Source organism: Chiloscyllium plagiosum, unplaced genomic scaffold (assembly GCF_037043375.1).
Source record: "Chiloscyllium plagiosum isolate Xiang-an unplaced genomic scaffold, Cpla_swu_hap1 HiC_scaffold_51, whole genome shotgun sequence".
Lineage (NCBI taxonomy): Eukaryota > Metazoa > Chordata > Chondrichthyes > Orectolobiformes > Hemiscylliidae > Chiloscyllium > Chiloscyllium plagiosum.
In genome coordinates, this window is record NW_028270189.1 from 20368848 (window position 1) to 20385360 (window position 16513).

Consider the following 16513-nt stretch of genomic DNA (forward strand, 5'->3'; position numbering starts at 1 on the left):
CGTTTCAGTGCCTCTTTCTGATAAGAGGGAGACCAGAATTGCACACAATATCCCAAAAGTGGCCTAACCAATGTCCTGTACAGCTCCTTTATTCAATGCTCTGACCAACAAAGGGAAGAATCCCAAACAATTTCTTCACTATCCTATCTACCTGTGACTCTACTTTCAAGGAACTGTGAACATGCATTCCAAGGTCTCTTTGTTCAGCAATACACTCCAAGACCTTACAATTCAGTGTGAGTTCTGCTCTGATTTGCTTTTCTAAAATGCAGCACCTCACATTTATCTAAATTAAACCCTATCTGCCACTCCGCAGCCCATTGGCCCATCTGATCAATATCCCATTGTATTCTGAGACAACCTTTATGACTGTCCACAATACCTCCAATTTTGGTGTCATCTGCAAACTTACGAACCGTACCGGCTGTATTCACATCCAAATCATTTAAATGGATGAAGAAACAAATCCAGAAAAAAAAAACATCAATTTCTCTGGGTTTGAATGTGCTCTGTGTAAATTCTGCCTATGACTCTCTACCAGGGAGGGCTGCACATACACAACGCTCAACTTTGCCCCCGACAAAGCTGGCGGCCACACACGTGTCCAATGAATCTTTGCCCCGAATAAAGATGGCGGCGATCACACGATGAGGTTATTTTCCAGTTTACTGCAAAAACGGGACTGGAAGTTTCAAATTTTTATTTTCCGAAGTGCACCAAATGTTTGTAAAACCTCTCAGCCCATACCAACACCATTTCCCTCCCACTTCCTGCTGTTTATTTCTTTCCTGACCAACAGCTCTCCATCCACACGTCCCGCACACCCGCGCCCACCGTGAGGTTGATCACGTGGTATAGTCTAGTCCAGTCCCTCATTTACTCTGATTGGTCGGAGGACCAAATTCCCCGCCAGGTCCTCCAGCCGTGCCCCTGCCTTTCCATTGGTCTTCCGCTGACATCAACCACCAGGGGTCCATTGTTGCCTGGAGCATGCGCACTGCTTCATGGCTATTGTTGCTGTTTATCAGTTACAAGAGTGAGACACAAAGTTAAAAATCACACAACCACCTAATGAAGAAGCTGCAAAGCGAGTGTTTCCAAATAAACCTGTTGGACTATAACCTGGTGTTCTGTGAATTTTAATTTTGTCCATCCTAATCCAACACCAGCACCTGAAAGTCAAGAGTGCGGGAGGAATGCAAAATATAACAACAAAAGAACTCGGAACAGGAGAAGGCCGTCCTGCCTTTTGAGCTTGCTCTGCCATTCATTAAGATCATGGCTGATCATTTCGTGGACGCATAACCATTTACCAACGTTCTCACCATAATCTCTTAATTAATTAATTAATTAATTCTTTTAAATACCGTAGCTTTAAAAACGTTTACTGAACTAGCATCAACTACTTCCCTGAGCAATGAATTCCATAGAGATCAAGAAGTTCCTTCTCAATTCAGTCCTAAATTTGCTGCCTCTAATCTTAAGGTGATGCCTTTCTGTCCTGGCTTCATCTGCCAGTGGAAACATTCTCTCTACTTCTGTTTTATCCATTTCATTCATTATTTTATATGTTTCCCATTCTTCTGATTTCCAATGAATATAATCCCAATCCAATCAGTCTCTGTTAAGCCAACCCCTCAACTCCAGAATCAACCTCGTTAACCTCCTCTGCACCCCCTCTAGTGCCGGTACATCCTTGAGCAAGTGAGGAGACAGAAACTGCATGCAGTACTCCAGGTGTGGCCTCACCAGCACCTAATACAGCTGGAATATAGCCTCTGCTTTTAAACACAATCCTTCAGCAATGAAGGCCAAAATTCCATTTGCTTTCTGAATTGATTGTTGTACCTGGTGACCAACCTTCATGCAGAAGGTTACTCAGGAGCCCCTGCAACTTTTTAAAATTCAAGTAATAATCTCTTTTTTAATGTTACTCCAACCAAACAGTAGGACTTTACATTTATGAACATTCTATTCCAAATGCCAGACCATTGCCCACTCACTCAATGTGTTTATGTTCCTCTGCAAAGTTTCACAGTCCTCCGCACACTGTTTTCTGCAACTCATCTTAGTGTCATATGCAAACTTTGACACCCTACATGTGGTCGCCAACTCCAAATCATCTGTATCAATTCTAAATAATCGCAGTCCCAACACTGATCCCTGAGGCACACTATTAGTCACTGATTGCCAGCCAGAGTAGTACTCATTTATCCCCACACTTTGCTTCCTATTAGTCAACCAATCTTTTATCCATGCTAATACTCTACTCCTAACGCCATGCACATTTATATTATGCAACAGCCTCTTGCACATCACCTTGTTGAAGGCCTTTTGGAAATCCAGGTACACCGCATCCACTGGGTCCCCGTTGTCCACCTTGCTCGAAATGTCTTCATAGAATTCCAAAAGATTTGTGAAGCATGACCTGCCCTACATGAACCCATGCTCTGTCTGTCCAATAGGACAATTTCTATTAAGATTCCCTGCTATTTCTTCCTTGATAATAGACCCAAGCATCTTTCCCACTACAGAGAATAAGCTAACTGGTGTATAATTCCCCACCTTTTGTCCACCTCCTTTTTAAAAAGCAGCATCACTTTTGCTGCTTTCCAATCTGCTGGGACTGCCACAGAGTCCAGTGAATTTTGGAAAATTACTGCCAGTGCATTTGCTATTTCTGCTGGCATCTCCTTTAGTAACATGGGATGCATTCTATAAGGGTCAGAAGACTTTTCTGTCGTTATCTCAAATACCTCCAACAGTCCAACACGAGCTGTTCCGTAATAATGATCGTTTCCAAATCCTCACCTATCTTTGTATCTTTGCTAATTATTGGCAAGGTATTAGGGTCCTCCACTGTGATATCACATAATTAAATGTTCCTTCTCATTTTCCAAAGGACCAACATTTACTTTAGCCACTCTTTTCTCATTCAATATAAAATTTTGCTATCTGTCTTTATAAAATGTGCTAGTTTATTTTTCTCATGATTTGGAGATGCCAGTGTTGGACTGGGGTGTACAAAGTTAAAAATCACACAACACCAGGTTATAGTCCAACAGGTTTAATTGGAAGCACACGAGCTTTCGGAGTGACGCTGATCAATCACCTGATGAAGGAGGCCTCCGCAGAGTTCCAGGGAGGTGGAAGAGAGGATTAGCAAAATTATTCTGGATAGGAGTGAAGTAATAGGATGGTCATTATGGGGGACTTTAACTTCCCCAAAATTGACTGGAAATGCTATAACTCTAATACGTTGGATGAATCACCTCCAACACACTGCATCCACCTGCACACCCCGTGCTGGCCTATTACCTGCCCTCGACCTCTTCATTTCCAACTGCCGACGGGACATTAACCGCCTCAACCTGTCGACCCCCCTCCCACCTCTCACCGTTACAACACGCAGCCCTCCAATACCTCTGCTCTAATCCCAACCTCACCATTTCACCAGCAGATAAAGGGGGTGCAGTGGTAATCTGGCGCACTGACCTCTACCCCGCTGAAGCCAAACGCCAACTGAAAGACACCTCTTCCTACTGCTCCCTTGACCATGACCCCACCCCCCATCACCAAACCATCATCTCACAGACCATACAGAACCTCATCACCTCAGCAGATCTCCCACCCACAGCTTCCAACCTCACAGTCCTTGAACCCCACACTGCCCTGTTCTACCCCCTTCCCAAGATCCACAAGCCTAAGCACTCTGGCCGACCCATTGTCTCAGCATGCCCCTGCCCCACTGAACTCATCTCTACCTACCACGACACTGTCCTATTCCCCAGTCCAGGAGCTCCCCAAATACGTTCGAGACACCACCCATGCCCTCCACCTCCTCCAAGACTTCCATTTCTCCGGCCCCCAATGCCTCATCTTCACCATGGATATCCAATCCCTCTACACCTCCATCCGCCATGACCAGGGCCTCCATGCCCTCCGTTTTTTCCTCTCCCGACGTCCCCAACAGTACCCTTCCACCGACACTCTCATTCATTTGGCCGAACTGGTCCTCACCCTTAACAATTTCTCCTTTGAATCCTCGCACATCCTCCAGACCAAAGGGGTAGTCATGGGCACAGGTATGGGCCCCAGCTATGCCTGTCTCTTTGTTGGCTATGTAAGACAGTCGATCTTCCGTAATTACACCGGCACCACTCCCGACCTCTTCCTCCGCTACATTGATGACTGCATTGGCACCACCTCGTGCTCCCACGAGGAGGTTGAGCAATTCATCAACTTCACCAAAACATTCCACCCTGACCTTAAATTTACCTGGACCATCTCTGACACCACCCTCCCCTTTCTTGACCTCTCCATCTCCATTAATGACGACCGACTTGACACTGACATTTTTTACAAAACCACCGACTCCCACAGCTACCTGGATTACACCTCTTCCCACCCTATCTCTTGCAAAAATGCCATCCCGTATTCCCAATTCCTCCGCCTCCGCCGTATCTGCTCCCAGGAGGACCAGTTCCACCACAGAACACACCAGGTGGCCTCCTTCATTAGAGACCGCAATTTCTCTTCCCACGTGGTTAAAGATGCCCTCCAATGCATCTCGTCCACATCCCGCACCTCCGCACTCAGACCCCACCCCTCCAAGCGTAACAAGGACAGAATGCCCCTGGTGCTCACCTTCCACCCTACCAACCTTCGCATAAAACAAATCATCCGCCGACATTTCCGCCACCTCCAAACAGACCCCACCACCAGGGATATATTTCCCTCCCCACCCCTCTCCGCCTTCCGCAAAGACCGTTCCCTCCGTGACTACCTGGTCAGGTCCACGCCCCCCACAACCCACCCTCCCATCCTGGCACCTTCCCCTGCCACCGCTGGAATTGCAAAACCTGCACCCACACCTCCTCCCTCACCTCTATCCAAGGCATGAAAGGAGCCTTCCACATCCATCAAAATTTTACCTGCTCATCCACTAATATCATTTATTGTATCCGTTGCTCCCGATGCGGTCTCCTCTACATTGGGGAGACTGAACACCTCCGAGCAGAGTGCTTTAGGGAACATCTCCGGGACACCCACACAAATCAACCACACCGCCCTGTGGCCCAACATTTCAACTCTCCCTCCCACTCTGCTGAGGACATGGAGGTCCTGGGCCTCCTTCACCGCTGCTCCCTCACCAAAAGACGCCTGGAGGAAGAATGCCTCATCTTCTGCCTCGCAACACTTCAACCCCAGGGCATCAATGTGGACTTCAACAGTTTCCTCATTTCCCCTTCCCCCACCTCATCCCAGTTCCAAACTTCCAGCTCAGCACTGTCCCCCTGATTTGTCCTGACTTGTCCTACCTGCCTATCTTCTTTTCCACCTATCCACTCCATCTCCGACCTATCACCTTCATCCCCTCCCCCACTCACCCTATTGTACTCTATGCTACTTTCTCCCCACCTCCACCTTCCTCTAGCTGATCTCTCCACGCTTCAGGCTCTCTGCCTTTATTTCTGATGAAGGGCTTTTGCTCGAAACGTCCATTTTACTGCTCCTCGGATGCTGCCTGAACTGCTGTGCTCTTCTAGAACCACTAATCCAGAATTGTACCCCACCACATCACTTTGCCCCACAATCGTGGTATCTGGCTGTGCACAAGGAGGAGTGGCTACAGTCTGTACTGGGATGCACTGGGGCCCTGAAACACATGGTAAAGACTAAAATGACCAGAGCATTGAGAGCCCCACCACATTGTTTGCATAATCTATTGTTTTTACTCTGTTCCTGCCTTCCCTTGTTTTTTCTTAATAAAGCTGTGAAATGAACTCAGGCATCTCGATCCAAGATTCGGGATATTTTCACCACATCACAAGGCATCGACTCTAACTTCCCTTGTCCCTGAGCCTGCTGAGTCGCGACTGAATCAACTCCTCAATTGGGAGGAAGGGGCGGAACCGGAGGACTGAGCAGCGGCCGGTCCGCCAACCAGAGTGAGTGAGGAGCGGGGCCAACGCATTCTCGGGGAGTGAACGCTTCAGGATTGGTCAGAAAGCCAACTATTTTGCAGGATTGATCATTCTCACTACATAGTGGAGCATTAAACCTCTCCCATGAATCAATGTGAGATTTTTAAGAAATAGTTGAGATGTAAATCTGATAACGTACATTAGGGAGATTTAAACAATCCTTCGATAAACACATGGGTGATTTTGCAATAGTGTAGGGGACGAGCTGAGAGTAATTCACAGGTCGGCGTGAATAATTCACAGGTCGGTTTACACAACTCGAGTAAGAAACTTATTTTCAAACTCCCAGAACGATTGGTAATTTACTTACCTGGCTAATATGGTTAAGTTGGACCGAATAATCTATTTGCATAGTAATCATCTCAATGACTGTAACTCGACAGAGCAATTGTTAATGACTTATATTTCACCCATGATCCTGTGCAGATATGAATATTCTCTATAAACTCACCGATAATCTCAGACGCACGCGCAGTTTAGTTTCCATGTGGAGCATGCGCAGTGTCACATTGATCAGGGCACAGAGAGAGAGCGACATGGAGCTGCTTTCTCCGGCAGCGGCTGCGATCGGCTTCAGAGAGCGGCGCTCAGAGCCGGTGTGTGGGAGCCTCGCTGGGAGAAAGGAGCGGAGAGATTTCACAGGTCCTGGATACAGGTTAAAAATAACTCGATAAAGACCCTCCAGTCCCGGGTAAGGAGGCGGCGGTCTCTGATCAGGGAAGGGGCCCAGGGTCACGGCCGCCATTTGTTTGAGGGAAGAGGAAGCGCTCAGGGCCGCCATCTTGAGAAGGTCAAGGTGCAGGAGGGCGGGGCTCTCGGGGTCTGTAGAACAATCCGAGGAAAGGGAAGACCCATTGTTACTGATTAATCCCACGGACACAGCGTCACTGGGCGGTCCCGCAGGAATATCCTCTCTCAGTCCTGCTGGGATGGTTCACCCAGTCAGAACCAGCAGCTCTCCTCCTCTCTCAGCTCCCCTTCTGTCCTTCCTGCAGCATCTGTCCCCTGGAACATTGAGCTGCCTGTCCTGTCCCTCCCTCAGCTGTGTTTCTGTAATACCTGTGCTATCCCAGTCCTATCTTAGATTATTTCACTAAAGACAGGAATGCACCCGAACGATTTTTCTTAACATCAGCAATTCTTTAATACTCACTTACAGGTTTTTAATTACATCTTTTTTGAAGCATTTACTTCACATTCAATCATCTGCAATGGTGGGATCTGAACCTGTGTCCAGAGAACACTTGCTGAGTTTCTGGATAAATTTTCACACAATAATGCCACTAGGCCATCACTTCGCCTGCTCACAGTTTGTGTATCCCAGTGCAACATGAATCAAAACTCTTTCTTCCTGCACAATTGTTTGACCCGGCACTCTGGTGATGTGACTCAGTACCTCTCCATGCGGTATCCCTCACTGTGTGGGTCTAATTGCTGCCTCTGTCACCGTCTCTCACTTTTGAAGCTACTCCAGATCACGAGCCAACAGAATTCTCCACTCCAGAGAGATGAGGCAGCACAGGTCAGGAATGGAGACTGGGATGTTCCAGATCTCTGTGGGCTCAGTGCCATTCTATATGTGTAACCCTCAAAGCATTAGTCTACTTTCCCATTCTGCCTATTTCTGTGTCTTCTACAGGTACTCATGGAGTTCCTGACTCAATAGACTTGCCAACTGCTGGTTGGGACGATGGTTGGTCAGCCAGAAAGACAAAGTCAGGGAGGTCGGGAGTCTTCAATAAATCCTGGTCCCAGGTAAGATCATTCCAGTGCACAGAGCAGAAAGTAATAAGGGGGGATCGAAACATCAGCTAACAAGACATGACACAGAGAAAGTGCTGGAGGGGGAGCTCAGTACAGACACACCCCAGGCTCAATCACCACGCCTGCTGCAAGTTTTGTTGTAATGAGACAGCGTCGGGAGTTGTCAGTTATCAGTCCATGCCTGTGCTTTCTTAGGGAGCATCAGAACAACTGAGGGGAAAGCAGGCCTCCCACGAGAGAGTGGTAATGCTGCCTGGGATCTTTCTGTTCCCTATTCCCTCTCCAACACTGTATCAATGGCTTGTATTGAGGACCAGTGTCTTCAATCATTCTAACTCCTATAACAGTTCCTATCTCTGTCATCTCCTCCCCTCTCACCAATTATTTCACATATTTGAAACCTCCAGTGACCATCCTTATCGCTGTAACTTGCTTCAGTCTCGACAACATGCCTAGTCTCGATAGTCTCCTCCTCCAACAACTGGAGTAATGGGTTCTGTTTCTGTGCAGCATGACTCTTCGGCCAAGGTTCCCTAAATGGAATGAGTTGCGTTTACCTGTGTTTGGCCCATATCCCTTCAAACCTTCTCCTCTCCATGTACCTGCCCGAGTGTCTTTTCCATGTTGTAATTGTACTTGGTTTTTACCATTTTCTCTGGCAGTCCATTCCGTCTATGCACCATCCTCTGTGGATAATATTGCCCCCCAGCTCCCTCTTTAAATCCTTGCTGTCACACCTCACATTTATGCCTCTAGCTTTGGACTCACCTACCCTTGGCAATTCACCTTACCTCGGCCCTACATGGTTTCATAAACCTTTATAACGTCACCCTGTGGCCTCCTCTGCCCAGGAGAAATATTGACAACAGTGTTACCAATTTCTCCAACTCATATACTCAATGCTCTGACCAATGAAGACAAGTGTGCCAATTGCCGCTTTCAACACCCTGTCGCCCTGTGATGCCAGTCCAAGGAACAATGTAACTGCACCCCTTGGTGTCTCTCTTTTCTACAACACTGTCCAGGGCCCAACCATTAACTGTGTTAGTCCTCCCTGGTTTGTCTGAACTAAATCCAACACCTAAATTAATCTCCATCTTTCCTTTATTGGCCCACTGGCCCAGTTGATTAACATCCCCTTCGATAACTATATTCCCTGCCCATTCTTCCACTAATCTTGGTATCCACAAACATACTAACAGGGACTGCTATCTTTTCACTCAGATTGTTTATGTAAATGGTGCACAACAGTGGTCCCAGCACCAATCCTTACAGCACACTGCTGGTCAGAGGCCTCCAGTCTGAACAACAACCCTCTCCCACCATCCTCTGTCTCCTACTGTCATCCCATTTTGTATCCAGTTGGCAAGCTCTCCCTGATCCTTTGTTATCTACTGTTACTAACCAATGTATCATGCTACACCCTGAACAAGGGTTTGCGGAAGCCAGAAACAGTGTCTGTTGCCCTGCCTTCGTCTATCTTTTTGGTCATATCTTGAGCAAACTCCAGTCAAGTTTGTGAGACATGTTATCCCATGCACAAAGCCATGCTGGCTGTCCATAATCAGGCCTTATCTTTCCAAATGCATGTAAGGTCTACCTCTCAGAATGACCTCCAACAACTGACCCACCCTGATGTCTCGCTCATCAGTCTGTTGTTCCCTGGCTTTCTCTTGCAGCCTTTCTTAATTAATGACACAACATTATAATCATAGTCAGAGAGTCATACCGCACTGTTTGGTTAACGCTAACCGCACTCTAAAACGGATCTCATCCCACCTGCCTGTTCCTCGATCATATCCCTTCAAACCTTTCCTATTCCTGTACTATTCCAAATGTCTTTTAAACATTGTAATTGTCCCCATGTTCACCCCTTCCTTCGGAAGTTCATTCCACACACAACCCACCCTCTGTGAAACAATGTGCCTCTCATGTCTTTTTTTATATATATCTCTCCTCTGAACTTAAAAATGTAGTGCCTTGTCTTGAAATTCCCTGTCCATGGGAAAAGACAACTCCCGTTAACTCTATCTATCCCCCTCATGATTTTATAAACTTTTATGAGGTCATCTGTCAACATTCAAGTTTCTGTGAAAAATACCAACCTATTCAGCCTTTCTTTATACTGAAGCCTTTCGTACCGAGTCACATCCCAGTAAATCTCCTCCCAACCCTTTCCAGCTTAATAATATCCTTCCTATAACTGTTCGACCAGAACTGGACACAGTATTCCAGAAGAGGACTCACCAATGGCCTGTATAATCTCAATATGACTTCCCAATTCCTACATCCAAAGGACTGAGCGATGAAAGCAAGTGAGGCAAACACCTTTTTTTAAACCCTCCTGTCTCTCCATTTGCAAACTTCAAAGAACTATGTAGCTGAACCCTGAGGTCCCTCTGTTCAACAACACTACCGTAGGTCTTGCCATTAATTGTATAATTCCTGCCCGTGTTTGTTGTACCAAATGCATTACCTCGCATTTATTCAGATTGAACTCCATCTACAGTTTTTCAGCCGTTCACACATTTCATCAGGATCCCTTTGTAAACACCTTTTATCGGTTAACTCCTCAGCTTCCCATGTTCAACTGAAAACATTCCCAGCCTATTCAGGCTTTTCCCTGAAGCGCAAACCCTCCAACCCTGGCAACATCTTTGGTCATTTCTTCTGAACCATTTCATGTTTCACGACATGCTTCCGATGGCATTGAGACCAGAATTGCACACAGTATTCCAATAGTGGTCAGGCCAAACACTGTTTAGTTCCCTGAGCGCCCCAGTCTTTATCCACAGTAAGTTCCAAAGTGAAATATTTGTTTTGGATCTTGTAGTTTCACACATCGTTTGCTTCATTGATCATTAAGGATACCGGTTTTGTCCCGAGCTCTTCTTTTGCTCTTAATACACTTGTAGAGTCTCTTTGGATTCTCCTTAACTTTCTCTGCCAAATCTATCTCGTGTCTCCTTTTTGCATTCCTGATTTCCATCCAATGTGTATTTCTACAGCCCCGATGCTCCTAAAGGGATTCCCTTGAGTCAGCCAGTTATCTGACATGTGACCCCTTTTTTCTTGACCACAGCCTCGAAACCCAGCCAGTGTTTCCTAATTCAGTCAGCATTGAGCGGCACACTAACAGGAACACGCTGGCACTGAACGATCCTTTTATCTCAGTTTTAAAATATTCCTACTTGCCAGACTTCCCTTTATCTGCAAATAGCCTCCCCAGATCTACTTTAAAAATTCCTGTCTAATACTATCTTGCTCCATTGAATAACTTTAACTTGTGGACCAGGCCTATCCTTTTCCATCGCTATTTTCAAACTAATACAATTGTGGTAACTTTCCAAAGTGCTCCCCCACTAACACCTCAGTCCCGTTCCCTACCTTGTTTCCCAAGGGGAGGTCAGGTTTAGCCCCATTCTCCAGTTGGGCCACTTACATAATGACTGGGAGTTTTCAGAACACACTTAACAAATTCCTTCCATCCAAATGCTTAACTTAGTAGCAATCCCAGTCCAGGTTTGGAACGGTTAAGATCCCCTATCATTGCAACCCTATTATTCTAAGAGATATCTGAAACCTCCTGACATATTTGCTCCTTCATCTCCCATTGCCTATCGCTGTAGTCCGACCATAGAAAACTAATGACCAATTTTTTTCTCAGTTCCACTGATATCGCTTAACTGGGCGATCCTACATGAATACTCCCTCCAGGTACTGCTGGGATGTTTCCCCCAATCAAAACCACCAGCTTTCCTCCTGTTTTGCCTCCTGTTCTATCCTTCCTGTAGCATCTGTCTCCGGAACATTGAGCTGCTGGTCCTGTTGCTCCCTCAGCTGTGTTTCTGTAATATCTATGGTATCCCAATCCCATGTTCCCATCCATGCTCTGGGTTCATCTGCCTTATCTGTCTGGCTCTTTGCATTGAAATAACTGCAGTTTAATCCACCAGTTTTCCCTAATTGTCTGCTATGTTCTTGCCTGCCTTGTCTACTTATATTGCTCTCTTGAACATTTGTACCAGCCTCAACGTTCTTTCTGACCTTACGGCTCTTTGGGGTCACACAGCCCTGCCAGACGAGTTTGAATCCTCTCGAGTAGCTCCAGTAACGTTCCCCACCAGGATGTGGGTCCCCCTCCTGCTCCCAGTTCAGGTGTATTCCCCACCCTGTCTACCTGTGCTGACACCTTCAGACATCCAGGGACTTGCCCACCAAGGTCCCTGTATTCCTCAGTACTCCAAGAGGACCTACCATTCATGATGTATATCATTCGTTTATTAGACTTGCCATAGTGCATTACCTCACAGTGATCAGAAGTAAACTCTGTCTGCCATTATTCTGCTCAGTTTATCATCTGATCGATATCAGACTGCAGCCTGAGTCCATCCCCCTCACTGTAGACAACACCCTCACCTTTCATGTTATCTGCAAACCTACTAATGATTCCTTCTGGTTTGATATCCAAGTTATTAATGTACGTAACAGCCAGCAATGGCTCCAGCACAGATCCCTGTGGTACATCCGCTGGACAATGGCTTTCAATCACAAAACCAACCCTCCACCAATTGTGGAGCCAATTTACCAACTTACCTTGGATCCCCTGGGCTGTTCCCTTTTGGACCAGCATTCCGTGTGGGACCTTGTCAAAGACCTTAATGAACTCCATATAAACCACATCATCTGCACGGCCCTCACCAATATCAGAGGACAGTCGTCTAGCAAATCCATACAGGCAATCCCTAATGAAATTGCGCGGGTATCCGTTTTTGGTGAATACATTGTAGAGGTGTTCTTCTTCCTCTTTTTGCAGTTCTGGTGTCCTGCAGTGTGTTGTGGCCCTTTTGAACAGTGTCTTGATGCAACGTCTTTTGTGTGTGTTGGGGTGGTTGCTTTCGTAGTTTAGGACTTGGTCTGTGTGTGTGGCTTTCCTGTATACCTTTGTGGTGAATTCTCCGTTCGGTGTTCTCTGTACCATCACGTCTAGGAATGGGAGTTGGGTGTCCTTTTCTTCCTCTCTAGTGAATCGGATTCCTGTGAGTGTGGAGTTGATGATCCGGTGTGTGTTCTCTATTTCTGTGTTTTTAATGATTACAAAGGTATCATCTACATATCTGACCGAGAGTTTGGGTTGAATTTGCGGTAAGACTGTTTGTTCTAATCTTTGTATTACTGCTTCTGCTATGAGTCCAGAGATGGGTGAGCCCATGGGTGTGCCGTTGATTTGTTCACATATTTGGTTGTTGAATGTGAAGTGTGTTGTGAGGTACAGGTCCGGTAGTTTGAGTATGCCGTCTTTGTTGATAGGTTCCCCGTCTTGTTGTCTGTTCTGTATGTCCAGCAGGTTGGCTATTGTTTCTCTGGCTAGGGTTTTGTCGATAGAGGTGAACAGTGCCGTGACATCGAATGAGACCATAGTTTATTCCTTGTCTATGTGTATATTTCTGATGATGTCCAAGAATTCCTGTGTTGACTGTATAGAGTGGCTGGATCCGCTGATCAGGTGTTTCAGTTTCTGCTGTAGTTCTTTAGCCAGTTTGTGTGATGGTGTCCCTGGTAGTGATACTATGGGTCTGAGTGGGATGCCTGGTTTGTGCACTTTAGGTAGTCCATAGAATCTGAGGGTGTTGTTGCTTTTAGGTTTCATTCTCTGTAGGTCAAACCTGGTTATCTGTCGGTTTTTTTGTAGGTTTCTCAGTGTGTTGTTTATCCTATTGGTGAGCTGCGGGGTGGGGTCAAACTCCACGCAATTTCATCCACAGATGCCTCAGGGAAAGACAACGGAATGAAGACATGCCACAACCAAAAGGACTAGCCACACTACCATACATCAAGAACATTTCGGAACTGACAGCCAGACTACTGCAACCACTAGGACTCGTAACAGCACACAAACCAACAGCCACTCTCAGACAACAACTCACCAGGACGATGGACCTGACACCCAGCATGAGCAAAGCCATCGCAGTGTACAAAATCCCATGCAAGGACTGCTCAAAACACTACATAGGACATACAGGAAGACAGCTGACGATCCACATCCATGAACACCAACTAGCCACGAAACGACACGACCACACACGCAGATGACAAGCAACGTGAGTTCGACTGGGACAACACTACTATTATAGGACAAGCCAAACAGAGAACAGCCAGGGAATTCCTAGAGGCATGGCACTCATCCACAGAGTCAATTAATAAGCACATCGACCTGGACCCAATCGACCGGCCACTACAGCGGACAGCTGGGACTGACAACCGGAAGCTGCAGATACAAACCACTATAAATGCCGGAGGAAACATCACAGAAGCGCTTCACAGGAGGCTCCCAAGGACTGAGGATGTCACCTTGACAGGGGACTAAACGTCTGCAACACAAATTCCCAACTCAGCGAACAGAACCAGAAAAACGAGCACCTGAGCTACAAATCTTCTCCCAAATATTGAAGCCCTTTAGACTCTACAAAGCTCCGTCATGAACAAGCCACCATCCCTCTATTTCCTTTGCCTTCTTCAGTGTCTGCAACTCTCGCTGTATCTTCCAGTAACGTTCTCTAGTTACTGCAGGTCTGCCGAGCTCCCCAGATAACCTGTTTCACCCCCTACAGCTCCCTCAATCACTGTAACACCCTCTGCTCTGTCTAATCCTCCTCTTTCCCACTGTCCTCAGGCACAGCGGCGATCCTGTAAGAGAGCAGTGCGGAATGGGATGTTATAAATCGCAGCTGAGGCTTGATGCCCACCATTACCTGGGAGTCACAGGGGGAGAGACCCTGAGCGAGTGCAGCACAGAGCGTGAGAATATACATCAAAAGCGAGGATCGAGGCCGACTGGGACTTGGATTTGGATAAAAAGCAGAGCAGGAGGCTCGAAATCAGCACCGAGTCACAGAGGGAGTGACCGTGTGAGGGGGCAACTTGGAGCAGGAGCTTGAGGCTGACTCACACCTGGGAGAATATAAATCCGCACTGAGGATCGAGGCCTAGTTGTACCTGGGAGTCACAGACGGTGACCCTGTGAGGGAGCAGACTGGAGTGAGAGCTGGAAGATTACACGTCCGAGGAGACACATCTCTGTGTGTGCACGTGTCCCTCCCTTGTTCTGTGTTTGTGTGCGTGTGTGTCCCCTTCCCTCATTGTGTGTGTGTAACTCTCCTCACTATGTGTGTGTGTTTGTGTGTGCGTATGTCTGCGTGTCTCCCTCCCTCACTGTGTGTGTGTAACTCTACTCACTGTCTGTGTTTGTCCCTCCCTCGCTGTGTGTGTGTCCCTCCCTCGCTGTGTGTGTGTGTCCCTCCCTCGCTGTGTGTGTGTGTCCCTCCCTCGCTGTGTCTGTGTGTGTATGTCCCTCCCTCGCTGTGTGTGTGTGTGTCCCTCCCTCGCTGTGTGTGTGTGTCCCTCCCTCGCTGTGTGTGTGTGTCCCTCCCTCGCTGTGTGTGTGTGTCCCTTCCTCGCTGTGTGTGTGTGTCCCTCCCTCGCTGTGTGTGTGTGTGTGTCCCTCCCTCGCTGTGTGTGTGTGTCCCTTCCTCGCTGTGTGTGTGTGTCCCTTCCTCGCTGTGTGTGTGTGTCCCTCCCTCGCTGTGTGTGTGTGTCCCTCCCTCGCTGTGTGTGTGTGCCCCTCCCTCGCTGTGTGTGTGTGTGTGTCCCTCGCTCGCTGTGTGTGTGTGTGTGTCCCTCCCTCGCTGCGTGTGTGTGTGTCCCTCCCTCGCTGCGTGTGTGTGTGTCCCTCCCTCGCTGCGTGTGTGTGTGTCCCTCCCTCGCTGCGTGTGTGTGTGTCCCTCCCTCGCTGTGTGTGTGTGTCCCCCTCCCTCGCTGTGTGTGTCCCCCTCCCTCGCTGTGTGTGTGTGTCCCCCTCCCTCGCTGTGTGTGTGTGTCTCCCTCCCTCGCTGTGTGTGTGTGTCTCCCTCCCTCGCTGTGTGTGTGTGTCTCCCTCCCTCGCTGTGAGTGTGTGTCCCCCTCCCTCGCTGTGAGTGTGTCCCCCTCCCTCGCTGTGTGTGTGTGTGTGTCCCTCCCTCGCTGTGTGTGTGTGTCCCCCTCCCTTGCTGTGTGTGCGTGTCCCTCCCTCGCTGTGTGTGCGTGTCCCTCCGTCGCTGTGTGTGTGTGTCCCTCCCTCGCTGTGTGTGTGTGTCCCCCTCCCTCGCTGTGTGTGTGTGTGTCCCTCCCTCGCTGTTTGTGTGTGTCCCTCCCTCGCTGTGTGTGTGTGTGTCCCTCCCTCGCTGTGTGTGTGTGTGTCCCTCCCTCGCTGTGTGTGTGTGTCCCTCCCTCGCTGTGTGTGTCCCCCTCCCTCGCTGTGTGTGTCCCTCCCTCGCTGTGAGTGTGTGTCCCTCCCTCGCTGTGAGTGTGTGTCCCTCCCTCGCTGTGAGTGTCCCCCTCCCTCGCTGTGTGTGTCCCCCTCCCTCGCTGTGTGTGTCCCCCTCCCTCGCTGTGTGTGTCCCCCTCCCTCGCTGTGTGTGTGTCCCTCCCTCGCTGTGTGTGTGTGTGTGTCCCCCTCCCTCGCTGTGTGTGTGTCCCCCTCCCTCGCTGTGAGTGTGTGTCCCTCCCTCGCTGTGAGTGTGTGTCCCTCCCTCGCTGTGAGTGTGTGTCCCTCCCTCGCTGTGAGTGTGTGTCCCCCTCCCTCGCTGTGTGTGTGTCCCCCTCCCTCGCTGTGTGTGTGTCCCCCGCCCTCGCTGTGTGTGTGTGTCCCTCCCTCGCTGTGTGTGTGTGTCCCCCTCCCTCGCTGTGTGTGTCCCCCTCCCTCGCTGTGTGTGTCCCCCTCCCTC

The 16513-nt window shown here is 48.3% G+C and overlaps 1 long non-coding RNA gene across 4 annotated transcripts; it reads left to right on the top strand.

Annotated features, from left to right (window-relative positions):
* Positions 1 to 6524: 6524 nt before the first annotated feature.
* LOC148135047 (uncharacterized) lies at positions 6525 to 14835 on the top strand. Of its 4 annotated transcripts, none has more exons than XR_015755432.1 (3): positions 6525 to 6629; positions 7627 to 7742; positions 13444 to 14116. It is a non-coding gene; the product is annotated as an uncharacterized LOC148135047 (long non-coding RNA). The 4 variants fall into 4 exon arrangements; XR_015755433.1 differs by lacking the exon at positions 13444 to 14116 and adding an exon at positions 14425 to 14835 and having other exon boundaries at positions 6555 to 6678; XR_015755430.1 differs by having other exon boundaries at positions 6555 to 6678.
* The last annotated feature ends 1678 nt before the right edge of the window (positions 14836 to 16513 follow it).